The 23,752-nt window shown below is 43.7% G+C and overlaps 1 protein-coding gene across 2 annotated transcripts in view; it reads left to right on the forward strand.

The window, feature by feature from the left end:
• Nucleotides 1-927: 927 nt before the first annotated feature.
• The window catches only part of gng12 (G protein subunit gamma 12), a 78,866-nt gene continuing 56,041 nt past the window's right edge, over nucleotides 928-23,752 (forward strand). The window contains exon 1 of one of the 2 annotated variants that reach the window (XM_008118405.3): nucleotides 928-1,439. The gene's annotated coding sequence lies outside the window, so the exon portion shown is untranslated. The remainder of the gene's footprint in view (nucleotides 1,440-23,752) is intronic. The other variant, XM_008118404.3, reaches the window with a different exon arrangement.

The raw sequence follows: 23,752 nt of genomic DNA on the forward strand, positions 1-23,752 counted from the left end.
AAATGCTTTGCTATGGCTGATTTCTCTGGCTGTTAGTCTGCAGGGCCGTTCATGTTCCTTGATTCGTGTTTGGGCAATGCTGCATTTGGTGGTCCACAGCTGCAGTATTTATTTATTTTATTTATTACATCACTTCTACCCCGCCCTTCTCACCCATCAGGGGACTCAGGGCAGAAGTAAGAGGACCCCTCTTGTCCTTTGCTGAACGTAGCATTTGTTGTATTTTCTTAGTGGGCCTGTAGATAGTTTGTAGGTTGTGTTTCTTCATCTGCTTCCCTGTACTGTTAGTGGTTCCCTTCAAGTATGGTAGGAACACTTTTTCTCTAGAGCAGTGGTTCTCAACCTGGGGTCCTCTGATGCTTTTGGCCTACAACTCCCAGAAAGCCCAGCCAGTTTACCAGCTGTTAGGATTTCTGGGAGTTGAAGACCAAAAACATCTGGGGGCCCCAGGCTGAGAACCACTGCTCTAGATGGATCTTTGTGTTTACTCTTGTGGCCTGTTCTTGGCCTTGCAGCTCTTCTGATGTCTGTGGTCCACTGGCCTGTAAAGCCCAGTTTAGGTGGTTCAGTTCACCTTGTGAAGTTAATCGGGATTGTTGTTGTTGTTGTGTGTTAACTAGGACTGCTGTTGTGTGACTTCAAGTAGTTTCAGGCTTAGGGTGACCCTAAGTCTAAAGCTGTGGCAGAGTCAATGACTTTTGGGGGGGGGGCTCAGTTTGGGGGGGGGGGGTGCGGATTACTCTCAGGACCCTTCTATACAGCCATATAACCCAGAATATCAAGGCAGAAAATCCCACAATATCTGATTTGGACTGGGTTGTTTGAGTCCACACTGCCATATATTCCAGTTCGAAACAGATAACGTGGGATTTTATTCAGCTGTGTGGACGGGGCCTATGGGAAGAAGGCCTGCACCGGCCTCCAGCAGAAGGGGCTGAGTGAGGAGCGGGCCAAGCGCCCCAAACTGCGTGGAAGGCCCGAAATCTCCTCAGCAGAGGGCGCATCTCTACACGGTCGAATTAATGCAGTTTGACACCCCTTGAACTGCCCTGGCTCGATTCTATGCAAACCTGGGAGTCGTCGTTTGGGCAGAGAGGGCTCTTACAAAACCGCAACTCCCAGGATCCCAGGGGGACTTGGCAGCTGAGGAGGCATTAATCTAATTCGGAAGTGGAGCGGGGAAAAGGCCTGGACATTCTCCTCAGCGGAGCGTCCCCTCAGCCTTGCAGGGAAGGGAGAGGCTGGCTGGCTGGCAAGCGGCGCGGCGACGGCCTAGGGAGCTTCCCCGCCTCTCCCGCCGGGGGCCAGGCGGAGCCAGCAGCGGAGGAGGGAGGAAGGAGGAGGAGCGGGTGAGAGGTCGCTCGGTCCGTGGGTCGGTCGCCCGGAGAGACGGAGAGGAGGAGGCCCGAGTGGCGGCGCCGGGGACGGAGCGAGGACGGGTAAGCCGACGAGGGCCACGGGGAAGCCGCGCCCGCCTTGCCGCCTGCCCCCCCCCCCCCCCCCGCCCCTGTCGAAATGGCGGCCGCCGGGGAGGCTTCTCCTCCCTCCCTTCCTGCCCTCTCAGAGGGAAAGTCAGCCACCTTTTCCTGCCCTCAGAGCGAGGCGTGTCCCCACAAGATGGGCGCGTTGGGTGGCACCCACCACCCCTTCCCTTCCTTTTTCTTCTTTCTCATCCCTTCCCCTTCCCCTCATTTTTCTTCCTTTCCCTCCCCTTTCGTTTCCGTTTCCTTCCGTGCTTTTGCCTTCCCCTCCTTTTCCTCCCCTTCCTTTCTCTTCCTTTTCCTTTCCGTCCCTTCCTTTGATTTTTCCTTTCCCTTCCTACCTTTGCCTTCCACTCCCTTTCGTCCTTTCCTTCCCCCACCTTTTCTTTCCCTTCCCTTCCTTTGCCTTCCCTTTCCTTTCTTTTTCCTTCCTTTCCTTTCCCTGCCTTTGCATTCCCCTCCTTTTCCTTCCTTCCCTTCCTTTTCCTTCCTCTCCCCCTCCTTTCCTTTTCCTTTCCTTCCCTTCCCTTGCCTTCATTCCATTTCCTTCTCCTTCCCCCTTCCCTTATCCTTCCTTGCCTTGCCTTCCCCTCCTTTCCTTCCCCTTCCTTTCTTTTTCCTTCCATTACCCTTCCTTTTCCTTTCCTTTTTCCTTTCCTTTCCCCCCTCCTTTTTCTTCCTTCCTTCCCTTCCTTTCTTTACCTTTTCGTTCCCCTCCTTTTATTTCCTTTCCTTTCCTGTCTTTGCCTTCCACTCCTTTTCCTTCCTTCCCTTCCCTTTCTTTCCCTTTCTTTCCATCCTTTTCCTTCTTTTCCCCTCCTTTTCCTTCCTTCTCTTCCCCTTCCCTTTCCTTTCCTCCTCTTTTGGTAGTGGAGACTTGTCTGTGTGTGTGTTTGCGTGGGGTGCCTCATTCCCTTTCCAGAAAGAAGGGCTTACCTGTCAGCCAAGATTTTAATTATTATTATTTTATTATTATTATTTTATGAAGGCAAATGTATCACCCCCCCCCCCAATCCTGCATGTCACCAAAGTGTCTGGTTTTATTTTTAAGGACCCCCTCCCCCGATCAAATCTGGCCAAAAAAAGCCCCATATATAAAAGCAGGCTTTTGGAGATAATCAGTCTTAAATGGAAGTATTTTAGTAAGATCTGTAGTTTTAACATGTTTAATGCTTTTATTCCAGCAAGAGAAGCTATTTTTGATGTTGATGTTATATTATGGTCTTATATGCAATGGTTCTATTTTAAGTTATGTTACTTTGATCTATGTACTATTTTTTGTATTGTTTTAACTGTTACTTGCTATAAGCACCCTGAGTCCTTTCTGGGAGAGAGGACGGGATATAAATAAAACTTATTATTATTAAACTTATTATATATACTGCCGCCGTAAGTCAGAAATGACTTGAAGACAACAGATTGGGGAATATGAGGGTGTGATGTTGTGTAGGTGTCCTTCCACACCACCCAAATATAGTGCTGTGATTCTACCTTAACTCCTGTGTTTCCATGGAATCCAGGGATTGGCTGGAGGGATGTTTGGGAACCTCAGCCAAGGAGCACCTCTGGTGCTTCTGTGTTTTAAAGTCTGTCAATTCATGGAGGCCTCATGAATTTCATAAGGTTTTCTTTGGCAAGGGATACTCTCAGAGGTAGTTTTGCCGGTTCATTTGAAATATAGCCCACAGCACTTAGTGTTCATTAGCAGTCTCCCATCCAGGTACGAACCTAGGCTGGCCCTGCTTGGCCTCCAGGATCACATGAGATGTGACCTTTTGGGCACTTAGACCTCTGGCCAAACTAGAAATCTCCAAATTCTATGGGATTTGCCATGACAATTAAAATAAAATCATTATGTTATAATTGTATACTGTGAAAGCACCTAGGGTCGGGTTAAAAGCCCAGATAAACAAGTAAAAGTTGAGTATTCCTTGTCTGATGCTTGGGACCAGATGTGTTGTGAATTTCAGATACCTGTATTTGCATATATGTCCATAATGAGCTATCTTGGAGATTGGACCCAAATCTAAATGCAACATTCATTTGTGTTTCATGTGTGCCTTATATACATAGCTGAAAATAATTTTATATACAATATTTTAATCGTTTTGTGTTGGAAACAAAGTTTGTGTATATTGAACCAACAGAAAATAAAGGGGTCACTATCTCAGCTGCTCATGTGGATAATTCTGGAGGATTTAGGATTTCAGAATTATGGATAACGAATGCTCTACTTGTAATGTAATGTGCAAGAAGATTAGATAAATCAGGGGTGTAACCGTAACCTGCGTATAAATGAAAATTTCCTTCATCCTCCACATTTCTGGTTTTGCAGTAAATTAGATTGAATGATGCTGGTTTATCTTTTGTTGGTAACTGTCATGTTATACTTGGTCCATTACTCTTTTTCCATTGTGGAGAAAGAGCAACTAAAGTTTGTTTTATAAGTAGTATTTCAGCTTTTATTTTACCCTGTATCCTCCATGCAAAGTAAGTGTGGCAGAATTTGTTAGGGGGGAAAAGCAACTTGAGTATAAGCTTGTGTATAAGTCTAGAAATTTTAGTCAAAAAAGCAACACAAAAATCCTGGGTCAACTCATCCACAGGTCAATGTGAATAATGTACCTCAACACTTATCAAAAAAAGAACTATACAAGTACCAAACTTCTCTACTCTTTTCAATGGCACTGATTCTAGCCTTTTTGGATTCTGCGTGGGAAAATGGTGTTTGGCCCTTAAGGTGGGATTAGTGCTTTCTCCTCTCCAAGGAATGACCCTCAACCTGTCCACAGGTCATATTGAAATCTGTAATTTTGGCCCCCAAATCTGCATTCCACTTTCATGTAGGTTGACTTTTACATGAGTGTGTACAGTATTTTTTACAGATGTGTGGGAATAAAAAGACAAAGAAAACAATCCTGAATGCAGGGTGCCTCAAGTGGTTTTCCATTTGTTGCTTTTCCGTAAGCTTCTTATGTTTTGCTTCTGCCAGACTCCTGTGTGTTTGTGCAGGACGGCATAAAACTCCACCCGCCTCTTGCCTTGATGCTTTTGCAAAATGCAACCAGAAAGAGGAAGTGTGTGTTCCAGTCTGAACCAAGTGGGGCTCTGGACTGCGAGTTGTGGAACAATAACAAACATTTCTGGAAATGCAATGTTCGCTGGACGTGAATTGCATTTTCCTCAAAGAAACAGCATGCTTAGTGGGGAGGGGGTGGGTCAACAAATTTTTACCTTGGCCTTCAGAAGCAATCGTTACCATTGAGCCTTCCTTTCACATATTCCTGAGAAAAGTAGGAAGGGGAGAAGGCTTTTCTATTTCACTCAGCACTGTTTTTGCCTGTGCCAGAGTTCAGCACAGCAGGAGAAACACACCCTGCTCTGAGTGGTCTGATGCATTAATGTATTTCTGCCTGCATACTTAAGACCATAGGAAGATCCCCCCCCCCCCCACTAAGCTAGGAAAAGAAGGAAGCCTTTTCATGTTGCACTGAGGCCTGTTGATCAGAAAACCTAGTCACGAGCAAGATGTGACGGCAAGAACATAAAGAAGTTATTGAACATGTTCTGTCATCATGTTTAATGTTCGTCTTGTTTGTGAAGGAAAGAAAAGGTTTTCTGCCTAAAAATCTTGCAGAGCTGGCTTAAACCTTTCGTGTTCATTAGTTAGTTACATCAGATCAAAAATTTTAAAATGTTTCTTAAGCAAGAATATTCTGTTTCACATATTTATGCCTTGTACGATTGCAATCTTTAGCTTCTTATCCTTTTATCTGAACATGTAGCCTTTCAGCATATCGTCTATATTAAATCTTTGGTTTTTATATAGTTTTGTTCACCTTTCTTCCATTCCACAGTTGTAAGGGTTCAAACCCTAATAAAAAGTTGAAGTTTGCTTTATTTTCTGTTATTAGTCCCTTGGTTTTGACTGGTTCTTATTTCTGTTCTGCCCTTTCCCTGTTAAATTTAAGGATAGTTTACATTCTTTTCAAAAACTTAAGTACAACAAAGAAATATTACTAAAATGTAATCAAACTATCCATAGAGTTAAATAATTAAAATGCATTCAAAAACTAAAAATAAAAATAGTCAACACATTATTAAAATATCTTTTCTTATACATTCTCCAAAGCCTGTCAGAATAGGAAAATCATCACCTGCCGCGAGAAAGAAAACAAGCTTCCAAGAAAGGGAATTCAGGCCTGGGAACAGCCGGCATGAAGGATGTTTCCTGTGTTCTCACAGATGTGTGTGTGAAAACAGCAGGAGCAAAAGAAGGGCCTCTCCTAACAATTTGAAATTTTAGAGAAGCTCAAATAGGAAGCCTCCTGAAAACCCTAACAAATATTGGAAGTTAAACAGAGTCAGCTCTGGTTAATAGTTGGATGGGAGACCACTATCAAGTACTGGGTGCTATAGGCTATATTTCAGAGGAAAGAATGTGCAAAACATTCTCTGAGTATTTCTTGCTTAAGAAAATACTAAGACATTCATATGGTCAACATAAGTTGACAGACTGGGAAGATGGCCAGGACCCAAGTGATGTAGAATTATAAGCTATAATCAGCAAACTAGCATTGTATTCATGACTTTCATAGGTTTTAGCAGTATTGGCTTAAAATATACATGTGTTATGAACTACTTCCCTAGAAATCCAACAAATTGATGTTTTAGACATTGAACCATACTCATTTACTGAATTTCAATCCCAGTTTTTTAAACGTTGTAAGAAAATATGCTGACAGTGTTCAATATTCATATCTAGCCACTGTGCTGAGCACTTCATTTTCATTTGCTCCTTTTGTAATATGAGTAACAGTTTGGACAAAGAAGAGTTTTTGAAATTCTCATGCATGCTCTTGTCAGGGTGATCACAAATCATTTGGAATTGGCATTATTGTTGCAGAGTATTGTGATAGTGTTCAGCAATTCTATTTTATCTCATAAAAATAAAGTTCTTAACAACACTGTTTTGGACAGACAAGAGGATCTTTCAGCAACAGGGAGAATTGCAGATCTAGATTCTGTCTCTCTTTACGTTGTGTAATGAAAAAGCATTCCTTTCTTTGTCCTTTAAAATTTTTGTAAGGACAATTTTGTTTAACACTTCACTGGGTTTTGAAACAGTTTTGATTTGTGTAACGGGTTGTATGAGAGGATGCTCAATCCATTATCTGTGCACATTCATTCTAGAATAAACACTGTAAAGTACAGTTGTCATTTATTTTTGAATTAAATTATATATGCCTGTGTGGTCAGCCTCTAAACATTTTTTAAAAGCAAAACAAAAACAGGTATACCCCGGTGAACAAAGTAGATGTGTACCTGCGCATGTATTTTTAACAAAAGCTTTCATTCCAGAGAGAAATAATATGGAAAAAATAGGGAATGTCCCTTCCCCATCAAAAACACACACACACACACACACACACACACACACAATATATATATATAGGCAATTCTCTCATGTGAAATGAAGTGAAATGATGTGCTCTGTACAAGTCACCATTGAAGGCGGCTTCTTTAAAATGCATTCAGGAGAAATGCATTTTCTTTCATCAGTCTGAACTTCTTTGTGATTTCCATTTTGTAGCCAAATATATAGATCTATGCTTCTTTAAAAGTTGGCTGAGGCAGATTTACCTGCCTTTCCCCCCTTTTCTTTGGTTTGCTGTTCATTTATGCTCAGTGAGGAACTCTGGAGCCAGCTGCTTGTTTATCTTACCTGTTGCACAGTAACACTATTGTACTATGGCTTTTTATGTAATGAGACTTCAGCATCCATGGATTTTGGTATTACCGTAGTTATGAAGATCCTGAAGCCAAACTGCAGTAGATACGAAAGGTCCACTGTACACATGTTTTTTTGTATAGGTTTATTGCTTCTATTACAGTGTCTGTATCTTGCCTTTCTATCTAAAAGCCCCTCAAGACAGTTAACAATATGACTGAGCAATGATAAAAACAAGACTAACAACAAAAATACAGAAGAGTAGTTGTAAGCCTACTGAAGTAGTCAGGTTTTTACAAATCACTGAAAGTCAAACAGTGATGGATCCAACTAGTCTTCCCTTTGAGGATATTTCTTCAAAAGTGCCTTGTCCACTGTGTCCTCCTCATGTTGTATCTCAGGTGTTCCTTAAGATACCATAGCTCAAGACTCTTGGGGTTTTCAGCTGTGACAGAGCTGAAGGTGATCTGGGGAATCATGTGGTCTAACCCCTTGTTTCAGAGCAGACTATCCAATCCAGTATGCAATTATAGATCCCTAATAGATGGCCACCCAGCTACTGTTTAAATGCCTCAAGCAAAAGAAAACCTGCAATGTTCTGAGGCAATCTGCTCCTCTATCTAAATGTTCTTACCATTACCATTATCCCCATGTGTAACCAGAAGCTGTTTCCCAGCAGTTTCCACCTACTCATTCTAGTTTCTCTCTCCAAAACATGAGAGAACATTTCTGCTATATCTTTGGTGTGACAAAACCTTTTGTGATACTGAAAGACAGCTATCTTATTTGCCTTGTTCTTCTCTTGTCCATGTTCAACATACCCAGCTCCTTCAACCATCTACTAATGTTTGCTGTCTTGACTCTTGATGTCCAGCTCTGTCACTCCTTCCCACCTGTCACTAAGGAGGCTGTTCAGGTCCTGAACCGGTGTCTGGCCGCTGTGTCGGACTGGATGAGGGCGAACAAATTGAAACTGAATCCAGACAAGACAGAGGTCCTCCTGGTCAGTCGCAAGGCTGAACAGGGAATAGGGTTACAGCCTGTGTTGGACGGGGTCGCACTCCCCCTGAAGACACAGGTTCGCAGTCTGGGGGTTCTCCTGGACTCATCGCTGAGCCTGGAGCCCCAGGTCTCGGCAGTGGCCAGGGGAGCCTTTGCACAACTAAGACTTGTGCGCCAGCTGCGCCCGTTCCTTGGGAGGTCTGACTTGACCACGGTGGTCCACGCTCTGGTTACATCCTGTTTGGACTACTGCAACGCTCTCTATGTGGGGTTGCCTTTGAAGACGGCCCGGAAGCTCCAATTAGTACAACGGGCGGCAGCCAGATTAATAACTGGGGCGGCTTATAGGGAGCGTACCACCTCCCTACTTAGCCAGCTCCACTGGCTGCCGATATGCTACCGAGCCCAATTCAAAGTGCTGGTTTTGACCTATAAAGCCCTAAACGGTTCTGGCCCAATCTACTTGTCCGAACGTATCTCCTCCTATGAGCCAGGAAGATCCCTAAGGTCATCTGGAGAGGCCCTGCTCTCGGTCCCGCCTGCCTCACAGGCACGGCTGGTGGGGACGAGGGACAGGGCCTTCTCGGTGGTGGCTCCCCGGCTGTGGAACACCCTCCCCAGAGAAATACGGCAAGCCCCAACCCTTTTGAGTTTTAGAAAAGCCCTGAAAACATGGCTATGTGTCCAGGCTTTTGAAGATTAAACGATAATGACGACCCGGACTGATTTACGGCTACAGCACGAGGATTTTGGAGGAATGGATTTTAATCATATGTTTTTATATTTTTTATATTGTTTTAATTGTTTTATTGGATTTTTATTGCTGTTTTAATTATGTATAGGCATCGAATTGTTGCCAATTTTGTACGCCGCCCTGAGTCCCTTCGGGTGAGAAGGGCGGGATATAAATGTTGGAAATAAATAAATAAATAAATAAATTGACTCTTCATTGTTGTTGCCATTTTCTGAACTTGTACCAGAACTAATCTGCTTTTTAATATGGACACCTGCAACTGAACACAGTTAATTGCAACCCGATTTGTATCTAGCCATTGCTTCTTGTCATTTGGGCTGTTTTGTCACTGCAGTCAAATATTACATTAACATTTTAGCAGCTGTTTTGTGTTGCTGGTTTCTTTTCTGCTTATGATTATCTAAGATTCCAAAGCTTGTTTGATATGCACTGGTGCCATGAGGCATCTCTACCATTTTATATGTTCTTGCAATATAACATTTCTCAGATGAATTCTCAAGTCCACTGTTAACTTACAATCAAGATCATTTTGGATATAATTATTGTGTTAGCTGTGTGTTGAGCTTGAGCACCATCTGTACATCTGATAAACAACCCTCCTTCTAGGTTATTTATTAATAAGTTGAATAGCATATTAGGAGAGAGCATTTTGGCACACGATTCAAGACAACACTCTCTAGGCTATTACGACAACCCTAAGGCAACTCTGTTACAGTGTTTTCTTGGGAAGGGTTGTTTGGGGAGGATTTACCTTTTGTCTTCTTTTAAGGCTGAGCATATGATACTTTCCCAAGTTTACTCAATGGGTTTCATGGTCAAAAAGGGATTTGAACCCTGGTCTTTAAAGTCATATTCCAGCATTTAAACGACTGCACTATGTTAACTCTATGTCTCTGGATTAATACAAAACCATTAAAAGAGTATTTCTGTCAAGGACAGAACGCCACAAGATTCAAAGTAACAGAGTTTATTAGATTACAGAACTCAAAAATGCCCGTAAAACACAAGGGCCAGGCAGTTTTTGCCTTTAGGAGCAAAAAGGGGCAAAAGTAAATGTTCAAAAGATAAACCGGATTAAACCGGAGTTTAATCCGGGTAAAAACAAACTGCTTGCTTCAGCCTGGGTATAAACGAAACGAAAGCCAAGGAACAAAAGATACAAAGAATGCAACTAATTGGCAGCAGATTCCTCTCTGCTGCCAACACTGTGCTTAGAGTAACTTGCGTCGCTCCCCCACACACACAGCAGACAGGATCTCCAACACGAGTAAATCAGCCAAGGATTGTAGCAGTTGAGTAGACCAGTTCCGTTCCGTAGATCAAAGCCAGAAGCAGACGTTTGTAGTTTTTCCAAGTCCAAGAAGGGGGGAAGACAAGCCGTGGTCAGTTCAGTCCGAGTTCTCAAAGCAGGAGATGGCGTCCGTCAAGAAGACGACGGAGGGTCAAGCTAATAAGAGTAAGCACAGGTTTGCACAAACAAATGCCCACACAATCCCTCCCGCCGTCTGACCCTGGATTCCAATCAACTTACGTCACAGCACAGGAAAGCACACAAGTCTTCAGGGAAGCGTCCCACACACACACGGATCCCAAGCGTTTGCCCAGATTACCTTGCCCAACGCAATTTGCAATTGCTCCCAAGCCCCATTTTATGCCAGTTACAAATCTTCATCACTGTCAGCTGTCCTCCTTAACCCGGGCGTTTCCTCATCACTTTCCTCGTCAGAGCTGGAACACCTCTGACTACGCCCAACAGCATCTCCAGCTGTGGATCCCGTCCCATCCCTCCAGCTAAACCATGGGTCTAATCCTGAAGGTCCCCATTCATCTTCTGTCCCATCATGGCCAGTGGCACCCACTTCCTCCCTTACCCGAGTCCAATCCATCTCATCCTCCTCTGAGCTAACCAGCCCCTCCTCCATTCTCTCCGTAAACCCTTCGAAAGACTCCTCGTCAGATGGTGCTGCAAATATGTCTCGCAGTCTTTTTCTCTCTCGCTCCTCGAGAGTATCTGACTCTCGAGGAGTCTTACGCCCACGTCTGTCAGTAACAGAGCCATGAGGCTCAATCATAACACTATCCCCTCTCACAAAGGCCTCCTCCCCCGATGGCGGAGAAGTGGCAGTGATACCCTCCGCTATAGCACCACGACGACTAGAGGTATCAAGTTTCAACAGCGAACGATGAAAGACTGGATGGACCTTTAAACTAGACGGTAAACGCAAACGAAACGCAACAGAAGAAATCTTTTTAACGATAGGAAAGGGACCCAAATACCGAGGCGCAAACTTTCCCCCAGCCTGTTTAATATGTTTGGAAGATAACCACACCAAATCCCCTTCTTCCAACTCCTCCCCTGCCTGCCTGTGGCGGTCAGCCTGAGTCTTCTGCGTTGCCTTAGCTTCCAACAGTAAGCGACGGGCAACATCATGCAATGCAGCCATTTCCGAAGAGCGGTACACAGGGTCCGAAGAGACCACATTGGTCGACGGCGCCACACCTCCCCGTGGGTGAAAACCATAAGTTAGCTCAAATGGCGTATGCTGACTAGACGTGTGCACCGCATTGTTGTAAGCAAATTCCGCCACCGGTAACCACTTTACCCAAGCCGTGGGTTGATCTAAACAAAAACAACGCAGATACTGCTCTAAGAGCCCATTAACCCGTTCCGACTGTCCATCCGTTTGCGGATGGAAAGCTGAAGACACGTTTAACTTAGTCCCCAAACACTCATGGAAGTGTTTCCAAAAGCGTGACACAAATTGCGGAGCCCTATCTGAAATAATCACCTCGGGTGCTCCGTGCAAACGATAGATGTGCTTTGTAAATAGTAAGGCCAACGTAGGGGCCGCCGGAATGGTTGAACAAGGAATAAAATGAGCCAGTTTACTAAATAAATCCACCACCACCCAAATACAAGTATAACCCCCAGACTTAGGCAAATCTGAAATAAAATCCATGGAAATGATTTGCCATGGCCTCTCCGGAACAGGTAAAGACGATAACAACCCTCTAGGGCGCCCAACAGGCGTCTTACTCTGCTGACAAACGGCGCAGCTGTCACAAAAGCGCAGAATGTCTTGCCGCATCTTTGGCCACCAGTAGCTCCTGGTGATAAGCTGTACGGTCTTGAACCTGCCAAAGTGCCCAGCCATGGGTTCGTCATGGTGGGCTCTAATCACCTCCAACCTGAGGGTCCCTACTGGTACGTAAACCTGCCCCCTACGCACCAATACCCCGTCTTGATCCTGGAGATGCGGCAGTATGGTACGGTTACCTGCAGAGAGCAGCATCAGTTGCTCCTGAGTCCACACATCATCCTTCTGAGCCTCAAGGATCTGGTCATGTAACCCAAGCTCATTATCTACAACACACAGAGAGGCAGTAGGCAAGATGGTCTGACATACTACCTGCTCATTGGTCTTAAATTCCGGCTTGCGGGATAAAGCATCGGCCCGCAAGTTTGCCTTCCCCTCCACGAACTGCACCTTGAAGTTAAACCTGGAGAAAAACAAAGCCCAGCGGATTTGACGCTGGTTTAACTTCTTTGCTGTTTGCAAGTGCTCTAAGTTCTTGTGATCAGATCTGACCACGATCTGGTGCCGTGCCCCTTCAAGCCAGTGCCGCCACACCTCAAACGCCACCTTAATCGCCAACAACTCCTTCTCCCATATGGTATAGTTCTGCTCGAAGGGTGTTAGTTGCCGCGAGTAAAATCCACAGGGACGCAAGGTCCCTGAGGAATCCTTCTGAGACAATACAGCCCCCAACGCGTAGCTAGAAGCGTCCGCTTCTACCACGAACGGTCTGTCAACATCAGGATGGGTTAGTATGTTGTCCGATTGAAAACTAGACTTTAGTTGTAGAAACGCCTCGTGAGCTTCCCGCCCCCACACAAATGGCTGTTTCTTGCGCAGAAGCTGCGTCAAAGGTACCGTGAGCTTTGCAAAATTCGGAATAAACTCCCGGTAGTAATTAGCGAAACCCAAGAACCTTTGTACATCCTTCTTAGTCTTCAGCTCCTGCCATGAGTTGACGGCGTCAACCTTATGTGGGTCCATTTTAAGTTCCCTACCTGACACTACATGACCTAGGAACTCCACTTCAGGCACATGAAAGACGCACTTGGAAGCCTTGGCGAAAAGCCCATTAGCCCGCAGTCGGTGCAGAACCTGCTTGACATGTTGACGATGTTCTTTCTCGTCCTTAGAAAAAATCAAGATATCATCCAAATAAATCACTAAAAATTGGTCAATTAGGTCCCTGAACACATCGTTCATGAACCTCTGGAATACCGCAGGAGCATTACAAAGCCCAAAAGGCATGACTCGGAACTCGTGGCATCCGAAACACGTGTTAAATGCCGTCTTCCATTCATCCCCTTCCCGTATACGGATTAAGTTATAGGCCCCCCGCAGGTCAAGCTTGGTAAAGACCTTAGCCCCTTGCACCCTTGATAACAGTTCCGAGATTAAAGGCAGCGGGTACCTATCCCGAATGGTGTATTTGTTTAGGATCCGATAATCGCAGACCAACCTAAGTTCCCCAGTCTTTTTGGCTACAAAGAATACCGGTGCCGCAGTTGGAGAACTAGATGGGCGAATAAACCCCTTGGCTAAATTTTCATCTAGAAACTCCCGCAAAGCTTGCCTTTCCGGTACAGTCAAGGCATACAGCCTCCCTGCTGGCAGTTTCGCACCTTCTGCCAACTTGATGGCGCAATCATATGGCCTGTGCGGTGGTAATTTGTCCGCTTCTCTTTTACAAAATACATCAGAGAACTCCCCATACTCAGCAGGCACTCCCTCCATATCAGAATGAGTAACATTTAGAGTGCAACAATCCTGCCTCTTTAAGATCACTTTACGTGTTGCCCAATCTACTTGTGGGTTTACTACAGCTAGCCAATCCATCCCCAGGATCACATCATATCTAGGCAAGCTCGTAATATCCCACACAAACGTTCCCGTTACTCCCTGCACCTCCCACGTTACTGCTGAGGTTTCATGGTTAACCACCCCAGTCTCCAGCAGTCTCCCATCTGCTCCTTCCACCCACACGTCGCATGCCTTGCGCACTCTAGGAATGCCATGCTTCTTAGCAAACTCAATATCTACATAGGAGACCGTAGCCCCTGAGTCCAGCAGTGCCAAAGTAGAAACAAGTTCCCTTCCCCCAACAGATAATGTAATGGGTACGAAAACATGCTTCCTCCCCTCAGTTGACTGCTTGAGGAGCCCTAGTGCGTTGGACTCACGTCGCACTAGGGCTGGCCTTTTCCCGAAAGCTGGGAAGGTTTCACATTACAATTTTTGGCAAAATGCCCAGCATTCCCACAGTACAAACACAAGCCCAGCTGCCTCCTACGGCTCTTTTCCTCTGTAGACAGCTTTTTAAAGACCCCAAGCTCCATGGGCTCTTCCCCCATCACCACAGGTGCCCTGGTTACATGCATGGGTGGCGCACACATTGCTTTTGAGTGTTTACGAGCCTCGAACCTTGCGTCTAAACGCAGCACCTTAGCTACTAAGGCGTCCCAGCTTTCAGCCGGCTCCAAGCGTGCTAATTCATCCTGGAGCATATCACTTAACCCGGCAGTAAATAAAAGCATGAATGCATTTTCCCCCCAATCCAGCTGGTGGCGATACAGGTTAAACTTATTTAAGTAATCCAAAACAGTCCCCTTTCCCTGTTTCAACCGATACAGAGCCCACCCAGCGTTCTCCGTGCGGAGAGGATCCCCAAAAGTATCAGTTAACAACTTTTTGAAATTATTCAAATTGTCCTTGACTGGGTCATTTCCCAAAATTAAATTAGTGGCCCATTGTCCTGCGGGACCGGTCAACAAACTCAAAATAAAGGCCACCTTGCTAGTGTCTGTAGGAAAAGCATGAGCACTGAGCTGAGAAAAATAAAGCTCCACTTGTGCCAAAAAGGTTGGCAACTTGCACCTGGTTCCGTCAAAGCGTTCAGGAGTCAAAACATGTCCTTTCACAGCCTGAGCTGTTTGGATAACGGTAAAAGCCGTTTGCAATTGGTCTACTTTGGCCCTTAACTCATCCATCGTCTTCCTGACGGGTTTATTGCTGCAATAAACTTTTTATGGGCGTTGGGCAATCTGTCAAGGACAGAACGCCACAAGATTCAAAGTAACAGAGTTTATTAGATTACAGAACTCAAAAATGCCCGTAAAACACAAGGGCCAGGCAGTTTTTGCCTTTAGGAGCAAAAAGGGGCAAAAGTAAATGTTCAAAAGATAAACCGGATTAAACCGGAGTTTAATCCGGGTAAAAACAAACTGCTTGCTTCAGCCTGGGTATAAACGAAACGAAAGCCAAGGAACAAAAGATACAAAGAATGCAACTAATTGGCAGCAGATTCCTCTCTGCTGCCAACACTGTGCTTAGAGTAACTTGCGTCGCTCCCCCACACACACAGCAGACAGGATCTCCAACACGAGTAAATCAGCCAAGGATTGTAGCAGTTGAGTAGACCAGTTCCGTTCCGTAGATCAAAGCCAGAAGCAGACGTTTGTAGTTTTTCCAAGTCCAAGAAGGGGGGAAGACAAGCCGTGGTCAGTTCAGTCCGAGTTCTCAAAGCAGGAGATGGCGTCCGTCAAGAAGACGACAGAGGGTCAAGCTAATAAGAGTAAGCACAGGTTTGCACAAACAAATGCCCACACAATCCCTCCCGCCGTCTGACCCTGGATTCCAATCAACTTACGTCACAGCACAGGAAAGCACACAAGTCTTCAGGGAAGCGTCCCACACACACACGGATCCCAAGCGTTTGCCCAGATTACCTTGCCCAACGCAATTTGCAATTGCTCCCAAGCCCCATTTTATGCCAGTTACAAATCTTCATCACTGTCAGCTGTCCTCCTTAACCCGGGCGTTTCCTCATCACTTTCCTCGTCAGAGCTGGAACACCTCTGACTACGCCCAACAGCATCTCCAGCTGTGGATCCCGTCCCATCCCTCCAGCTAAACCATGGGTCTAATCCTGAAGGTCCCCATTCATCTTCTGTCCCATCATGGCCAGTGGCACCCACTTCCTCCCTTACCCGAGTCCAATCCATCTCATCCTCCTCTGAGCTAACCAGCCCCTCCTCCATTCTCTCCGTAAACCCTTCGAAAGACTCCTCGTCAGATGGTGCTGCAAATATGTCTCGCAGTCTTTTTCTCTCTCGCTCCTCGAGAGTATCTGACTCTCGAGGAGTCTTACGCCCACGTCTGTCAGTAACAGAGCCATGAGGCTCAATCATAACAATTTCAGTGGGCATTGTTGTTCCACTATTTGAGGCTACATGCAGCCTTTTATTGGAAAACCACATTTTAACAGTTTATCAAGAAATTAAAGGGAGGTCTTTAACAGTTTTGAATTGGTAGAATGATTCTTGGCTGTGCTGCAGCTTACATCTCCAGCAGTAGTACCAGAAAGAACGACTCCTCACAATGGGAAACTGAATTTTAAGGTGCAAACTCTGTTTTAAGCAAATCTCAAGATATGGGCAGGGAAATACCTCTGTGTGCAGTTTTAGAAAACTGCTCCTAGATGACATATATAACAGAATGTTAGGTGGGTCGTCTTGTGTTCATGTGTGGCTCTGACTTATTGCAATCCTAAAGTGAAGCTGTCGTGGGGTTTTCTTAGCAAAATTTCTTTAGAGAGTGGTTTCCTTTACCTTTTGAGAGAGAGTGACATGAGCAACAGATTATCATAGCTGAGCAGGGATTTGAACCCTGTCCTCCAAAGTCATAAGTGGCATTTAAAATGGGTTTATCTAATGTAATTAAGGTATGGCTGACTTTCTTACTATAAATATTTCAAGGGGCAGGTTGCCGTGTTAATCTCTCACTAGCAAAAAAAGCAGTCCTTTTGACAACTTAAGGACTAACATGGTTTGTCTGACATAAACATTCATACAGCTGATGAAGTGATCCATATTCCACTAAACCTAACAAAACTTTAGTCTTTGAGGTGCCATCAAGCTCTTAGTTGTTTTTATTAAATTTTGCTTTAAAATTGTCTGGAAAAACCTAGTAACCATTAACAATGAATAACGTGAGCTGGGGAAATGTGATTTTTCCCATAATAGTCACAGTAGCTTCAGGAAAGGGATCTAGATCCTACACAACAATTAAATCACAGATGTATAAACATTGCGCAGAGAAAATCAATAAAAGCATAAATTAGGTATGACAGTTTGGTTGACTCCAGAGTTCCAAAAGTTCAAAAGTCAAACACACACTGACTTCAGTTCTGTACATATTTATTTGAAGTAAGTCTTACATAAAGCATATACTCGTGAAATTATAATGAGGCTTTAAACTAGCAACTTTGTTGCCACAAAAATATTCTGTATGGCCTGCTAATGCAGTTTGATTGTGTTTTGTACTAGTAAACACACCAGAGTATCCCCGTGATTTGATGAACCACAAAGATCAGTTTTGTTGAGTTATTTCAACTTGCTACAATTTTTTCCATGCCAGCCTATCAAAGGGGTTTCTATGTACAGTATCTACAATGTATAAAAACAGTTGTATTCAGAGTAACACTGAATGGCTTTGTATATAGATTATCTCTATTTTTGAAACCTAAAATCAGGCAATTATTATTTTATTATTTATCAGTTTCTCATTTTCAAAATGTTTAATAACACACAAAACTACAACTACAGATCACCTAGTGCCTTGGTATTGCAAATCCTGATATCATGAGCACATCTTTTAGGACAAAATATAGTTTCACCCAAATAAAATGCCTTTTTTGTTTTGGGGGGACACAGAAGAAGAACACCATAGTGGGTTAGAAGAGGGTAGAAATGTTGTAATAAATAAAATAAATAATATTGGGGAGAGATAGTCACTTGAGCATTGGCTTTTCTGGCTATGTAAGGCTTAAAACCTGAGTTTTCAATACCCAGTTTGCGCATCAGCTCACCATATGAGTTAGAGAGCTGCATCTCTAAATGTTCTAAGTAGCCAAATTATAATAAAACATAGTTCAATTATTCCTTGTTGTGCTTGTGCTTAAAACAATGGGTGAGAATCAAGCAGTCTTCTGAGTTTTGTTAAACTGCAACTCTCAGCATTGCTAACCATGTCTTCCATAACTCAGAAAACAGGTAGTGTCAGTTAATGTGCTTAACTGTTCTCCTGTTTCACGATCTACCCCTGCTAAACCAGAATTGCAATACTTTAAAAAGAGACTATGCATGATCTTGCATTCTTTATTGATAGTCATCTGCAAATATTTATGCAGACAAGCAAATAAAGCTTTTGACTATAATTTGCTTTTTCTAAAATTCTGAAGGATTAGAACTGTGTCGCACCTCAGAGTAGTTCACCTTGCTATGGACACCAAGTCACACACAGAAAGAAGTCTTTTGTAGTTTTATTGAGCAAAAGCACATATATATCAAAGCAGGCAGTTATAAGGTTTCCAAAGTTGCAGTAAAAGAGTCAATAGGAATCCAACAGTTCATAAGCCATAAAAATCCAATAGTCCATAAGCCAGAACAGTAGACAATAGATCCCAAAGAACAAAGCCCCAAACATTACCAAGATCCAGGAAAAGAAAACTTCTCTTAGGCATGAAGCAGGAACATCCACTCAGATGAAGCGAGAATTTGCTTTGACAAAAATCTATCTCAAAACACACAGTTTTAAAAGCAACCCAAGAATGCATTTCTCTTTCCTTCCGAGGCCTCTCTCTTCCTCACCAATCTTACACTCCTCTGAGGCTGAGTTACTCCCTTCCATAACAACCGGTCCGCCCTAGATAATGATGGCGCCCCTTCAAGGTCCTCATTATCTTGCACCTGAACCAGGGCTTGAGACACCAGGGCTTGAAACATCTCTTGCTCATTAATTCCCATGGGAATGTCCTCCTGGCTGTTATCTATGGCTGGCTGGGTCAACAGTTCATTCTGCTCAAGCTGCATTTCTCGAGCCTCTAAATCAGCCTGTATGATTCCCATCCCCATGCCATCGTCCTGAAATTCACCCTGCATCCCATCATCTGGCTCTTGTATCTGAAACCCAGAATCCCCTTCTTCATCCTCACTTTGGCTATGCTGTTGCTGAGTCACAACAAACTGTGCATGTTATTTGAAAATAAATAATACCAGATTAGAAATATCCAGATCTGTGATCAGCTTTGAAACTTTCTGTCCGGTCTTAAACATGTTACTATGTGCAAGTTCAAACGTGCAGAGAAAGCATATGGATGTTTCTTTTGGTACTTCACACTAAGGTGCCTGTTTGAATGCATTCAGGAGTTAGAAACTTTCTGTCTATGAAAGTTATCACGGCGAGTATTAAACTAAATTTTGCTGTTTTCATCCTAGAGAGAGTGATCCAATACACAAGTGCTTTCTAGTCCACCCACCCATGAAGATAATAGAAACTGTTTTTGGTTGCTGGTTGATACTTTTTTATCTATTGCTATAATGTTATTGTTTTATTTTGTTTACATTCTTGAATTGCTTTTTTTATGTAATTACATTTTAACTGTGTTGTTGAGCCTGATCCCATGTAAGTCACCCCAAGTCCCTTCGGGGAGATGGAAGCGGGGTACAAAAATAAAGTTATTATATTATTATTCTGCAGGGTGATATGGTACTGTACAGTTTCAGGAGCAAAGTGCAGTGTGTATATTAGATACATGTTAAATTCAGATGCTAACTAAAATATTCACTACAAATCAAGATACAGTGGTCCCTTGGTATCTGCCAGATTTTGCTTCCAGGACCCTGTGTGGATGGTCAAGTCCTGTTATATGCAAGGGTGCAGTGAAATGATGTTCCTTATATAAAATGGCAAAATCAAGGGTTGCTTTTTGGAAAGTTCTTTTGGATATTTTAATAATAATAATAACTTTATTTTTATACCCCGCCTTCATCTCCCCACAGGGACTCGGGGCAGCTAACATGGGCCAAGCCCAAATTTCCACAATAAGCAGATATTCAATGATAAAACATCATATACATTTAACATTACACAGGTCAAACCAAGAGTTTACAACAATATAATAATAAGTAAAACCACCAAATAAGAACAAGATAATGAAAAGGCAGGGCAGTGGTGCAAAGCGCATGATTAAAATCTAATGAGGTAGATAAAGGTAATATAAAAGGGGAAATCAAGACAGAAAAACGAGCAGAGTAATTACCAGATGTGGGCAAAAGAACAATATATTAGGCCCAATAGAGGCAATGCTGAGGAGGTAATAATTGTGATCAGTTCTTAAAAGCACACTGGAAGAACCAAGTTTTTAGATCGTTCTTAAAGGCTGCCAGGGTGGGTGCCTGCCTGATCTCCCTGGGGAGGGAGTTCCAGAGCTGAGGGGTCACCATGGAGAAGGGCCTCTCCCTCGTCCCCACAAGCCGCGCTTGCGATGGAGGTGGGAGCAAGAGGAGGGCCTCCCCGACGATCGAAGAGACCGTGCAGGCTCAAAGGGAGAGACGCGGTCATGAAGGTAGGTGGGTCCCACACCGTTCAGGGCTTTGTAGGTTATAACCTACACCTTGAATTGGGACTGGAAAATGATCGGAAGCCAATGGAGTTCCTTAAACAGGAGGGTTGACCTCTCTCTGTAAGTTGCTCCAGTTAATAATCTGGCGGCCAATCGTTGGACCAGTTGTAGTTTCCAGGCCATCTTCAAGGGCAGCTCCACGTAGAACACATTGCAATAATCCAATCTAGAGGTAACTAAGGCGTGGACCACCATGGCCAAGTCTGACTTCACTAGGTACTGTTGCAGCTGGTGCACAAATTTTAATTGGCAAAAGGCCCTCCCGGCCACCACCGACACCTGAGCATTAAGTGTAAGCGATGAGTCTAGAAGTACCCCAAACTGCGGACCTGTGCCTTCAGGGGGAGTGCAACTCCATCGAGCACAGGGTGCCACCCTATATCCCAATCAGACGAGAGACTGACCTGGAGGACCTCTGTCTTGTCAGGATTAAGCCTCAGTTTGTTCACCCTCATCCAGCCCATCACAGTGGCCAGGCACTGGTCCAGAATCCGAGGGGCTTCCTTGGAGTTTGGTGAAAAAGAGTAGTAGAGTTGAGTGTCATCTGTGTAGAGATGGCACTGAACTCCAAAACTCCTAATGACCTCTCCCAGCAGTTTCATGTGAAGGAGCTCCCCAACATCCCGGAACAGCTCAGATGATCTATTAGTTGCAGATGCTATGCGGGCAGTCAAGAAGGTCTTCTTGGCTGCCCGCAAAGCCACGAAGTAGGCCTTAATAGCGGCTCTAGCCCGTGTTCGGTCAGGGATGCTACGAGTTATTCTTCAGCGGGACTCTAATCCCCTCCTCAACTGTTTCATCACCGCCAGCTCCTCGGTAAACCAGGGGGCTGGGGCAACTCTATGCGTCGCGAGAGGACATTTGGGGGCAATTGTGTCTACCGCCCTGGTCATCTCACTGTTATAATGATCCCCAAGAGACCTCAGGAATCCATCTGGATCCATAAGCCTCCTGGGGCGGATCATTTTAATCAGTCCCTATGGATGATTGAATCTGTAGATACAAGGAATCAGTTGTACTTTACTAGAGTTCCAGACACTGCAGGAAAAGAATAATGCATCCACTAACTTCTTCTTGCACCATCATTGGGTGTATATAGTTTAAAGAAAATATGAGGTGATATTTATCGTGAAACTGTGGCAATGCTATTATACAATAATGATCAATTTGTTGATAAGAAAGGAGATTAGCTGACCTGTTATACAAGATGCCTGTGTTAACAAAACCTCTGACAGAGAAGCTTCTTTTTATAAAGATTTTATATTCATGTCCAGCTTTTACTTTTGTTCATTCTCTGTATAGCTGAAGTTTTTTTCTGCAGCATTATCATTGGGAGACAGCTGGCCAAATACAGATTTTTAATGTAAAGTTGCAGTAGTTTAAACTGGCAAAGAGCAGAACTCTGCTTATAGCTCAAACTTGTCAAATTTGTGGCCTTCTAGGTGTTTTGGACTTCAGCTCCCAGAATTTCTGGCCATTGGACAAGCTGGTGAGGACATAGCGCAGTGGTTCCCAAACTTATTTGGCCTACCACCCCCTTTCTAGAAAAAATATTACTCAGCGCCCCCTGGAAATTATTTTTTTCAATTTTTAATAGCAATTAAACAGAAAGATATATGTATTAATGTTTCTACCTTTTTTGTAAAATATAGTAAAGAAAGGTATAAATTAGAAACATTGAAGTTTGAAATTATGAAACTATTTTTTGAACTCAGAATAGAAAGGTAAAACAGTTATTCATCGCCCCCAAATGCATCTGTGGCCATCACCGCCCCCCTGGATCGCTGCAGCGCCCACCAGGGGGTGGTATCGCCCACTTTGTGAATCACTAACATAGCTGATCCAACTGTAGCTTTGTGTGCCTGCCTAGACATGCTTAGATAAAGCATTACTGCCTCCGTAATACAGAGCATGTATGTTTAGCAAAACAGATAGAAAAGGCAAAGGCAGACAAGTTTGCCTCACCATTTCCTCCCAGGATCTAAAAAAAGCATACGTCTTCTTTACATTTGGCACCAAAATGGAGCTCATAAGATGAGGCACAGAAATAAGGACAAGAGCCTTACACCTTGAAGGCATAGATGCACTTTTGAAGGTTTCTGTGAATGGAAATACAGCTATAGGGTAGGTGTTGCAAGGAACAAATGCACTGGTATGTGGGCCTGATAACATGTTGCAAGAAGTGTGCTGTCTCCCAGGTGAAGAGCTGTGATATAATAGAGATACCCACTGAGCATTCCTTACCCCCTCCTTCTGATCTATGTTGGAACATCATACAGCAAAATACAGCCTCCAACATATTGTAAGAGATGCTATGAGCCCCTAGAAGAAAATTAAAGGACTTTGTTTCTTATTTCATCATTCCTTCTTGTTAAAAAACGGGGCCCAGAAAGGAGAAAGGAAAAAAAAAAGAACAACTGGCTCCATAGATGTTATTGTCAGGCTGGTTTGGCTTCTAGGATCATGGTCTGTGCTTTGATGAAGAGGGACTTCCAGCAAGTGGATGGGTTGCATCCCACAGTAGTTGAAAAGAATGTTTTTGCTAGGAGTCTTATAAATCTGAGCTGTGGTTCAATGTGGTTCTACATTGATGTTCATATTCCATATTGTGTAAATTGTAAGATACAGTACAACTTCCTTATCCATGGATTTGATAGCCATGGTTTCACTTACCCACACTTCAACACCCCCCCCCCCCAAAAGTGTCTTGGAATATATCCCTTAGAGGAGAAATATTATTTTAGCATTTCATCTTGGGCAATGTATCAGGTCTATATTGATCCTAAAACTATTTTAAAATTTCGTCTCCCTCCAAAGTTTCTAACCCTAGAATATTGTAAAGGAGAGTCTATGCAGACTTGAAGGCAGTCAATCACAGCTTGGGAAAGCTGTGAAAGGGGGTTATGGGGAAACAAAATGTACCAAAAGTCAGGGGTTTTGAATTGACACTGACAAAGTTTGAAATGGACACAGAAAGGGATTTTACCTGATAGAGACAAGATTTTAAATTATAAGAAGAAGGGGAGAACTATCTATAGTTTTAGGGATGTTAAAGAACAGATTATTAGAGGGGTTTTTTTTTAAAATAGATTTCTATAATAAACCCTTTCTTGTTTTAAATCTCTATCTCTGACTCGCCATTAGGCATATCAAAACTAAATATCCCACACAACAACAGAGGCACAGTCCACATTTAAGAGATCACTCTGAGTCTAGCAAGGGATTTAAGTGGGGAAATTTGGGGCC

Source organism: Anolis carolinensis, chromosome 4, assembly GCF_035594765.1.
Source record: "Anolis carolinensis isolate JA03-04 chromosome 4, rAnoCar3.1.pri, whole genome shotgun sequence".
Taxonomy (NCBI): Eukaryota; Metazoa; Chordata; class Lepidosauria; order Squamata; family Dactyloidae; genus Anolis; species Anolis carolinensis.